The 9464-nt window shown below is 38.6% G+C and overlaps 1 protein-coding gene across 1 annotated transcript in view; it reads left to right on the forward strand.

Moving 5' to 3' along the window:
• Positions 1 to 6568: 6568 nt before the first annotated feature.
• PLPPR1 (phospholipid phosphatase related 1) overlaps positions 6569 to 9464 on the forward strand; it is a 75236-nt gene continuing 72340 nt past the window's right edge. Inside the window, exon 1 of the mRNA XM_049635389.1 lies at positions 6569 to 6782. The gene's annotated coding sequence lies outside the window, so the exon portion shown is untranslated. The remainder of the gene's footprint in view (positions 6783 to 9464) is intronic.

Here is a 9464-nt window from a genome sequence, read left to right on the forward strand (position 1 = left end):
GAAAAGGTGTGGCTTGTTCTCAGGCCCTTACTATTACAATAGGGAGTTACTTTTCTTTTCAATTCATGACACCTTACACAAATATTTCCCATTTGTTCAATCATTTTTCCTTCCACATGGTGTCATATTCCTTATTGCTCTTCTTTAATGTTGTTTTTTAAGTTTATTTATGTATTTTGAGCAAGAGAGACCACAAGCAGGGGAGGAGCGAGAGAGAGGGAGAGGGAGAGAATCCCAAGCAGGCTCCCTACTGTGAATGTGGAGCCCAACGCGTGGCTTGAATTCATGAACCTCAAGATCATGACCTGAGCCGAAACCAAGAGTCAGTCACTTGACCGACAGAGCTACCCAGGCACCCCCATGTTTTTTAGTTTATATCTGCCTCAATTTAAGTGTGGCATCACATCAGAACAGAATATTCTCAATATGGACTGATCAGCCCAGAGAAAAGCAGAACTATTGATCCAGGGGGAGAGCAAACTTTTATGTAAGTGACACTGCAGTATTCATGCACATTGAGTCAATTTATTGCATAAACATGAATTGAGTGTTCACTGTGTACCAGGAACTATGCTAAGTGCTGGGGCTACAAAACTTAATAGAACTTAGTCACTTCCTCGTGGAGCTCACAGTTTAGTGGTAAAGATTGTCATGCAAAACAAGTAATTACTGCTCTGTGTTATGCACTACAATAGGAAAATGAATAGGGAAAAAATGTGAATACAAAAGAGAAAGTTTCAAATGCTGCATAGTAGAGAAAATAAGGAATTAAGCCTTAAGGAAATTCATCAGGCATAGAAATGGGAGAAAGAACAACTGAAGCAAAAGGGAAAACATAGGAATAGGCACAAGGAGATATATATAGCAAGCCAAATGTAGGTAACCTTACTTTTAGTAGAAATATATGATTAGTCCAGGGACACCTGGGTGTCTCAGTCAGTTGAGAGCCCAACTTTGGCTCAGGTCATGATCTCACGGTTCGTGGGTTCGAGCCCCACTTCAGGCTCTGTGCTGACAGCTCAGAGCCTGGAGCCTGCTTCAGATTCTGTCTCCCTCTCTCTCTGCCCCTCCCCTACTCACGCTCTGTCTCTCTCTCTCTCTCTCAAAAATAAATAAAACATTTTAAAAAAAAGAAAGAAATGTACAATTAGCCCATTGGATACTTCTAGGGAAGAGCTATGAGATGAGACTGGAAAGCTAGGGAAGACTCATCTCCAGGTCGTCAGGATCTTGGGTGGCATGCTAGGGTGTTGGGATTTTTTATCCCCTTGAAAAAGGAAATCAATAGATTTGTATTTTAGGAAAAGTGCTTTAGTTGAGGTATGACTTGGAGTCTGCCTGAATGTGAAATAGAAAGTAGCAGGAAGAACCAGGAACAATCCTTCATTTTCTGGCTTAAATAACAGTGTGGTGGTTGGGTCATAATCTTCAGAAAAGGAAGGGTGGGTGATAATTAAGATCAAAAATCATGAGTATGAGATGCCTAAGAAACATCTAGAGGAAGGTGTTGCATATGGATTTAGAAATAAGGGTTTGGAGTTCAGTGGAGAGGTCTAGGCTACAATTATATACCTGTGAATAGTCAAAGTATAGGTGGTAATTGAAGCCATTGGAGAAGTTCAGTAAAAAGTAAAGTCTAGAGCTCAAGAAAAAGGTTCATGTAAGAAATAAAGATTTCAACGTACACGAGACAGTTGAAACCCTGGGAGGATGTGAGATCCCCCACCACAGATGGTGAGAAGAAAGCCTAGACTAATGGTAGAATGGATTGTGTATGTGAGGAGAGTTGAGACAAGATGGAATTCTGAGACTAGGAAAGTAACTGCAACAGAAAGGAAGCCAAGGGAAGAGAAAAATTCAAGAATAAAAAAGTGACCAGGAATATCAAATGCTGCAGAGACATCACAGAAGCTTAGGACTGAAAAATATTTAATACATTTTTCAATTAGGAGGTCACTGATGACTTAATGAGACCAATTTGAGGAGAGTGGAGGGAACCAATGTAGCTACCCCTGAGCACCTTTGCAGTGCAGAAAAGTAAAAAAGGGTGCGTTCAAGGTGGTAATAAAACCCGGGGTGGGAGGGTTAATTTGTGTTTTGTGGTTTTGTGCTTTATTTTATTTTGTTTATTTTAAATGTTTAGATGTGCCCAGACATAGTGAAAATGGAGAGGTTCGAGATTCAGAAAGAGGAAAAATAATGGAGAGCAGCATTTCCAAGAAAGACAAATTAGTTAACATCTGAGAGTGAACAGGCTTTTCCCCTAAATCCTGTTCCTTCACATTTATGTCCCTCGGGTCACTATCAGCCAATATTTGAGCAGTAGAATATTTTAGACCCAAGTGTTGGGGCTTCTGTTATCTCTATGAAATTTCTTTAAGTTGAATTCAGTCTTTCATTCCAGACTGTTGAGAATTTTCTGGATTCTGATTTTGTCTTTCAGTATATATGCTATCCCTTCAAAGTTCACATCATTCAGAGATTTGATAGAGCTGACTTCTAATTCATTGGCATGAGACTGAAAAATGCACACCTAGATTTCTCTATTAGTATTACTACTGATACATTAGTAAACTCACTTTGAGTTCATCCAATATTCAGTATACCTGTCATCCAGTCTACATTTCTATTTGTCCACCAGGTTCTCAAGGTCACCTTGTGCCAGATTCCTGGATGCAGTCTAAATAGACCACAAATAACCCATTTCCCTGCTATGCTAATCTCGTCCTCCATTAAAAAATGAAATAAGATCGGTCTGAGATGACTTGATTCATGCTTAGCGAACCCATCCTGGCTCAGAGATCAATGCTTCTTCTCCTAAGAGCAAGGAGGTTGCCCTATAACATCCATTCTACAATCAAGCCCAGAATAAACCTAAAATTCAGTTGTCATCATCAGTAATGCTTTTAATTCTGTATACTTCCCTTTTTGAAACTGGTAAATATATTTGTCCAATTCCAACCTTCCTCCTTCTCTTCTCAGTAGTTTCTTAAAACTCTCATTTGCAAGTTTTCGGTATCCTGGATGTGATTTCTCTTATAAAGCATATTTAAACTCATTTAAAGCAACTCTGTTCTTTCTTCAATCACTGCTTACATTTGGGACAAATGCCATTCAAACTTTATAAATCTAAGGATCTTTTCTCTAGACAGAGAAGATATACAGCAAATAAATGAAGAATTCTGCTTTCTCGGTATCTTCCATCACAATCACATTATCATTCTATCTTGCTGCACCAAATTTAATTGCAGAGTTTTTGTTAGCCAGTTTACTTTGGAGTTTAGACATGTGAACACACTATAAAAGAGATTCACTGTTTTATGGTGATCTCAGCTTTCTTCCCTTTCACCTTTATGTATCTGGTTGCCAAATTTGGTCCCATCAGAGAGCTCCCCATACAGCCCAAAGAGTTTCTTTCAAGGTGTTTTTCCTCCTCTCTCTTGTTAAAACTTCATTTTTGAGAAGCTTAACCACCCAGACAGATTTCTTTTTTAGGTTTTCATGCCTTAGACCCACGTCTGCTCAATCTTGGGATCTTTTAAATTCTGCTTTCATGAGTTCTGGAGTTCATGTCCAACCAAACTCAACCTTTCCTTTCTTAGATATACTTTAACAAGAGAGAGAAAAGCATGGGGAAGAAGCAACCCAAAGGCAACTCTAATATTTGATCTCCTTTCCTTTCAGGCATCTAGATAACCTAACTACCTACTTACATCAACTCCTCCTTCACCTGTAATGTCTCAGAAGAGGAGTTTTATAGCTATAAGGAAAGAAAGTGAAACTAAAGAGATATTTATGAGGAAAGTGTTTTCAGTTTCTAATGGGGTTTAGATTTACTATGGGGTAATTTACAGAGTATCCCTTGTTGTATGGTTGTCTTGAGGCACTTGAGAGAACATGGGCTGGAGGTGCAGTGGTCGGTGCATTAGTGCCATTGAGCCGGTGTCTAGATCTTATAGTTCTACTCTTTCATCCATTCACTGAGCAAGCACGCATGAAGCACCAACCACATACCAGGCTCTCAGTCTGGTGCACTGAGTTGTCACGGTCTCCCAGGTGGAACGATGTGTTTTCCGGACCCAGGGTGCTCTTTGGAATATCTTTAGGAATTACAGTGGCCTGATTATTGCTATCTGTCTCTCATACCTCTCAGTCTCTGAACATGTCGGGTCAATATAACCTTCTCTTCAGTGTATTCAGTTAAAAATATTTTTCCTGATTCCCAGGGAATAGAGTTACTCCCCTCTTTCCTAGGAAACAAAGGAGCCTCTGCCGAGGAAGGAATAGGGCTCAGCCTGGGTGGCTCAAACAGCAATACTAACAGCTTTCAGTATCCACTTCTAGAGACTCTAAGAGAGTAATGATGTGAGGTAAAGTGTCAGTTGATGGGGCTTGGACCAGCACCCCGTCTGCACACTCTAGTTAGACAGTTGTGACATTAAAATGTCACGTAAATGTGAAGACATCATTGAAATGATCTTTCCCATAGTCGATTCCCTATCCTCTAGTGGCCATTGTGAGAGGTCGAAAGGCAGAAGCATCAGTAAAGAATGAAAGGGTACCCTGTGATGAACAATTATTAGCTATTTAGAATATAACTTACTTCCTAAATCTTTTCAGCTCAACATGCCTGGCTTAAATGCTCTAAATGTGTCTTCTAAAGTAATTTCACATTTCATTGAATAAATTTCCATTGACAAGACATGCTCAGTCATAAGAACCCTAGTATAATGGCAGAGTATTTAGAGTGCTAAATGATACAGATTATGCATTGTGCTGTGTTCAGAAAGTTTCAAAATGGAACAATTGTTTTCAAAGAAACAAAAATCAATCCAAAAGGATAAAAGTGAGAAAAGGAGGCTTAGATTACTTTGCAGAACCTCCAATCAAGCATGGATATCCAGCGAGTGACATTTTTTCATAAGACTCAGGAGATTATGGGCTCTGAGAGCCTTTCTGCTACCGTGTGTATTAGAATAATTGTTCCTCTAATTCAAATCTCTAAGCAGCTTAATGCCTGTTCTTATCTTAGTTCAATTTAGAGAGAACATAAGAACAAAAATGCTGTATCTGTTCAGTGTCTTCTCTAAATGAAACTGTTCAAATAACTCCAAGCTCTGAGGTTATGTGGTTGACCACATAGCTGGACATTCCTTCCAAAGACAAGGTGAAGAAAGCTGCCCCCAGGCCAACACTCAAAATGAAAAGTGGTCTTAGGATTGTTGGGAGGAGGAATATAATGACATCTTCTTAATGAAATACATTTGGGACCAACTTAGCCTAAGACTGGGGGAAGACTTCATGTTTCCTAGAGATGACTGCTTTTCTTTCTCTCCATCCTTTTCCATGCCTAGAATAATACTAGATATTCAACACATATTTGTTGTAATTAGGGTGGAACCCATGCTGCCTAGGGATATGTAGTGTTAAATTGCCACGGCTTAGGAAACATTTCTCACCATAAGAACATTTTTTAAATGTCACATTCCTGCATTAGCACCAAAGTCTTTCTATTTTGCTAATGCACAACATAGAGGAGCTCTGGGTCCTCCTCCCTCCTTGGTACAGGTCCACTAACCTGCCTCCCAGAACATTGGTGCTACTTCTGTCATGTTCTTTGTCCTGTCTATAGTAACACCATTCAAAAACAAGGACTCTAGTCACCTCTCACCCTGTGGTCTCTCATGTCCACCCAGCTCCATACAACCCTAATTGATCCTATCTCCCACCTTCCTTGACCCCTAAACTGCTGCCCTATGAGCTCTAAAACTCACAAGTGTTTATCAGTAAAGTTCCTTATCTTCGCAACCTTGTCTGAACAGTGCCTTCCTCTTTTTACTATAAACTTGGCTTTCTTAATTATATGACTTCTCTAGAGCCCTCCCAGTAGCCATGCTTTGTCTCCCACACCCCTTGTGCTACTGGAGTTCGAGACAGGGTAGGTGTTATCCTTGTTCCTCGGTGCCTCTTCTAGACTGTTGTCCTACTCACCTTAAAAACCACTCGGCTTGGAAACTCATGCTGTCCATCAGTACCACTCACTCTGCTTCCTTGTTGCAGTTACAGAGTCCTGGGCTACTTGTCCCCCATTCTTTGGAGATTATAGTTCTTGGCTCGCTGTCACTTTCTTTCCAGCTCTATTCTTGTCACCACATTATGTGGTCTCTTTTGCACATTCCTCCTATCTCCTGACTCCTCTTTCTTTATATATGCTCACTCACTAGGAAATCACATACTCTGATAATGCCCAAAATGTATCTCCAAACTCATTCATCTGACTGCCTCCTTGACATTTCACTTAGATGGTTAATAAGCGTCTCAAAATTTATATGTTCAAAATTAAACTTCTTATTTTCCTCAGCCCCCAAATCTACTCCTTTTATAGCCTCCCCCATGTGGACAGAACTTCATTTTGTGCACTGTTATTTCCTTAATGCCTGACATATAGCAGTTTATCAGTAAAAGTTTAATGAATGAATTACTTTATATCTTTACAATAGTGGTTGAAAACTAAACTTACCATACACACAATATTTTACTTCTACTGTGTTGTAAAAGAGCCGAACAGGATTTTGTGAGCTTGCTGTAGAAATATGATAGAACAGCAGTATTGGTGGTGTTCTGTACCTGGTAACTGAAGTGTAAACAAACCTTTGTACCACTGAGGTCTCTGTCAAGGATCTGTGCTCCCATCTAAGACAGATCACTACCAAGGTAACTGTCTTCAATGACAGGTTTGATGGTGCCACTTGCCTGCTCAAAACCCTTCAGTCATTTCCTTTGTGAGTATATGGTAAAATGTTAACCTCCTCTGCCTGTCATGCAAACTCTCCTGATTTGAGTTTGCACCTGCTTCTTTTCTTCTCAGATAGAGCCCCAACATGCTAACCCAAAAGATGAATTTGGACCCTGGACACACCTGTGTTAATCAGCACTCCTTGATTACAAATGACAAAAATGAGACTGGCTTAGCAAAGAAGGGAATATAGTGGCTTGTGTAACTATAAAGAGCTCTGTATACCAACATAGAAAGGTGGCCAAAACATGTTAAGAAAAATACAAGCTGTGGGACAGCACATATAGTATGATTCTACTTCATACATTTTTTTAAAATCTGCCTATGAATGTGTATGTTTATATGCCTGGAGAGAAAGAAAAAGTCTAGAAGAATAAATACACATTATATGTTAACAATGATTAATCTCTAGAGCGCAAAACTGATGATATATTTTTCAACTTATATAATTATATATTAGAACGTTTTATACTTTTTTAAAAGGTTCAAATTTATGGTTAACGGTAACACCTTGCTAATGCAAAGCCATGATACACCATCCAATGTGTAGCCACTGGCCATGTGTAGGTATTTAAATTTAAATAAATTAAAATGATATAAAATTTTAAATTCCATTCTTCAGTTGCAGTAGGCATATCTCAAGGGCTTGATAGCCACATATCACTACGTGGCTTAACATATTGAGAGTACAGATATAGAACGTTTCCATCAATGCAGAACATTTCTCCATGATGGGAAACATCTGGTAAGCTAGATGAACCTAGATGCTCACCTGATTGCTTTCACTAGGATAAGTGGCTTCATTTAGATGCAGCCAGAGTGAAGCAGGTGCAGGCCTGAGCACCTGTGATCTGACAACCAGCAGGAGTTTGAGTGAAGGTTCAAGTCTGTGTTCATTTATGCAGGATCTTCTAACGTCTTTGGAAGAGGCACTGTCTTAGAGGTAATTTATTCACTAATTTTAAGGGAAACAAGGAAAATCCCTACCCAGTAGGATTTTAAAGGAAAATGAGAACATCTACATCTTTTGCAATGTTAAGATTTACCTGTTTTAATTAGAAAGAAAAACAAACTGGTTGATTTAAAAGAATGTTTTTCCTTTTCTTTTCATTTGCCTAATTCCCAAGTAATTTAGCAATGCATATGGAGAAAGAAGAATCATGTTCCTTTCTGGTAGGGAAATTAACATGGTATCTAAGTACTTTGGTTTAAAATTATTTGAAAAGCAGGGGTGCCTGGGTGGCTCAGTCGGCTGAGCATCTGACTTCAGCTTGGGTCATGATCTCACAATTTGTGGGTTCAAGCCCCGCATCAGGCTCTGTGCTGACCACTAGCTCAGAGCCTGCAGCCTGCTTCAGATTCTGTGTCTCCCTCTCTCTCTCTGCCCCTCCCCTGCTCATGCTCTGTCTCTCTCTGTCTTTTAAAAATAAATAAATGTTAATAAAATTTTTTTTAATTATTTGAAAAAGCAAACATAGGAAGCTCTTCTTTCCTTAGGTTTTTTTTTTTTTTTTTTTGGTTGGAACCTTTAATTTACCTTTATTTGTTCTACATGGTATACAGAAAATTCAGTGTTAGTTTTATGTTTCCATTCTAATTTAGAGTCATAACATCATTTTCCAGTGCCTTTTTTTTCCCAAGTAGATCCGTAATTTAATAAACAGGAACTCTCAATTTCTTTTATTTAAAAAGAAGCCATGTGATTTTATTTAAGAGGTTACAGATTACAGCATGATTTCAATATTTAAATAGCAACTTATTGTATCTCTGCTATCCTCTTAAAATGATGGAAAAAATAGGTCCATCAAAATATGTTATATTTTTTTTAGAGCAAAATAATTACAACTTTATATGACCACAGATCCCCCTCCTTCTCTCTCTTTCTAAAGCTCTTATTAACATCGTCCATACCAGAGATCGCTGTGCAGAGCATGCTGTTTTATATCAAAAACTTTAGTTTTAACCAATATACTGATAAGCCATCCCAAACAATTTCAGGTGATATGTTCCTTGAATAGATGGCTAAGTTGCTATGAGTAAAACCAATTGTAGAATTTCGTCCATTCATTCAACTGATATCTTTTAAATACTTGTTATGTACCTGTACTAAGCTTGGTTACAAATTTGAAAAACCCTTTCCTTTAGGGCCTCATAGCTTGGTGGTGGAAGACACGGGAAAATTGAGGATGACCATGCAGTGTCGTAACTGTTAGGTCTACACAGGGAGCCATCACATCACACTGCAAAGGTGGTCAAGGAGAACTTCTAGAGCAATTTCAGGAACTTTGGTGTGGAATGTCCATCCACTTCTAGGTTCTTCATAATGACATCTACACCTAGTATCCTATACCAAAGTAGACCTAATGATGAAAAACATATTACATGCCCCCACCCCCAAATAAAGAAAAGTACAGGATCAAGTGTACCATGAAACCCCATAGGATTTAATCCTACTCTAGAAGAATCCATAATGATGAGGCAAATTTCTTTTGTTGGGCTAAAACCCTATTCTACCCTATTTTCCTTAGATTAAATGAATTCGATTATTGAAGTCCCTAAATAAGTTACCTTTATTTGGAACATTATACGGTCGGGTTTATTTATTTATTTATTTATTTATTTATTTTGTTTTTTAATATATGAAATTTATTGTCAAATTGGTTTCCAT

This window comes from Panthera uncia, chromosome D4, assembly GCF_023721935.1.
Source record: "Panthera uncia isolate 11264 chromosome D4, Puncia_PCG_1.0, whole genome shotgun sequence".
Taxonomy (NCBI): Eukaryota; Metazoa; Chordata; class Mammalia; order Carnivora; family Felidae; genus Panthera; species Panthera uncia.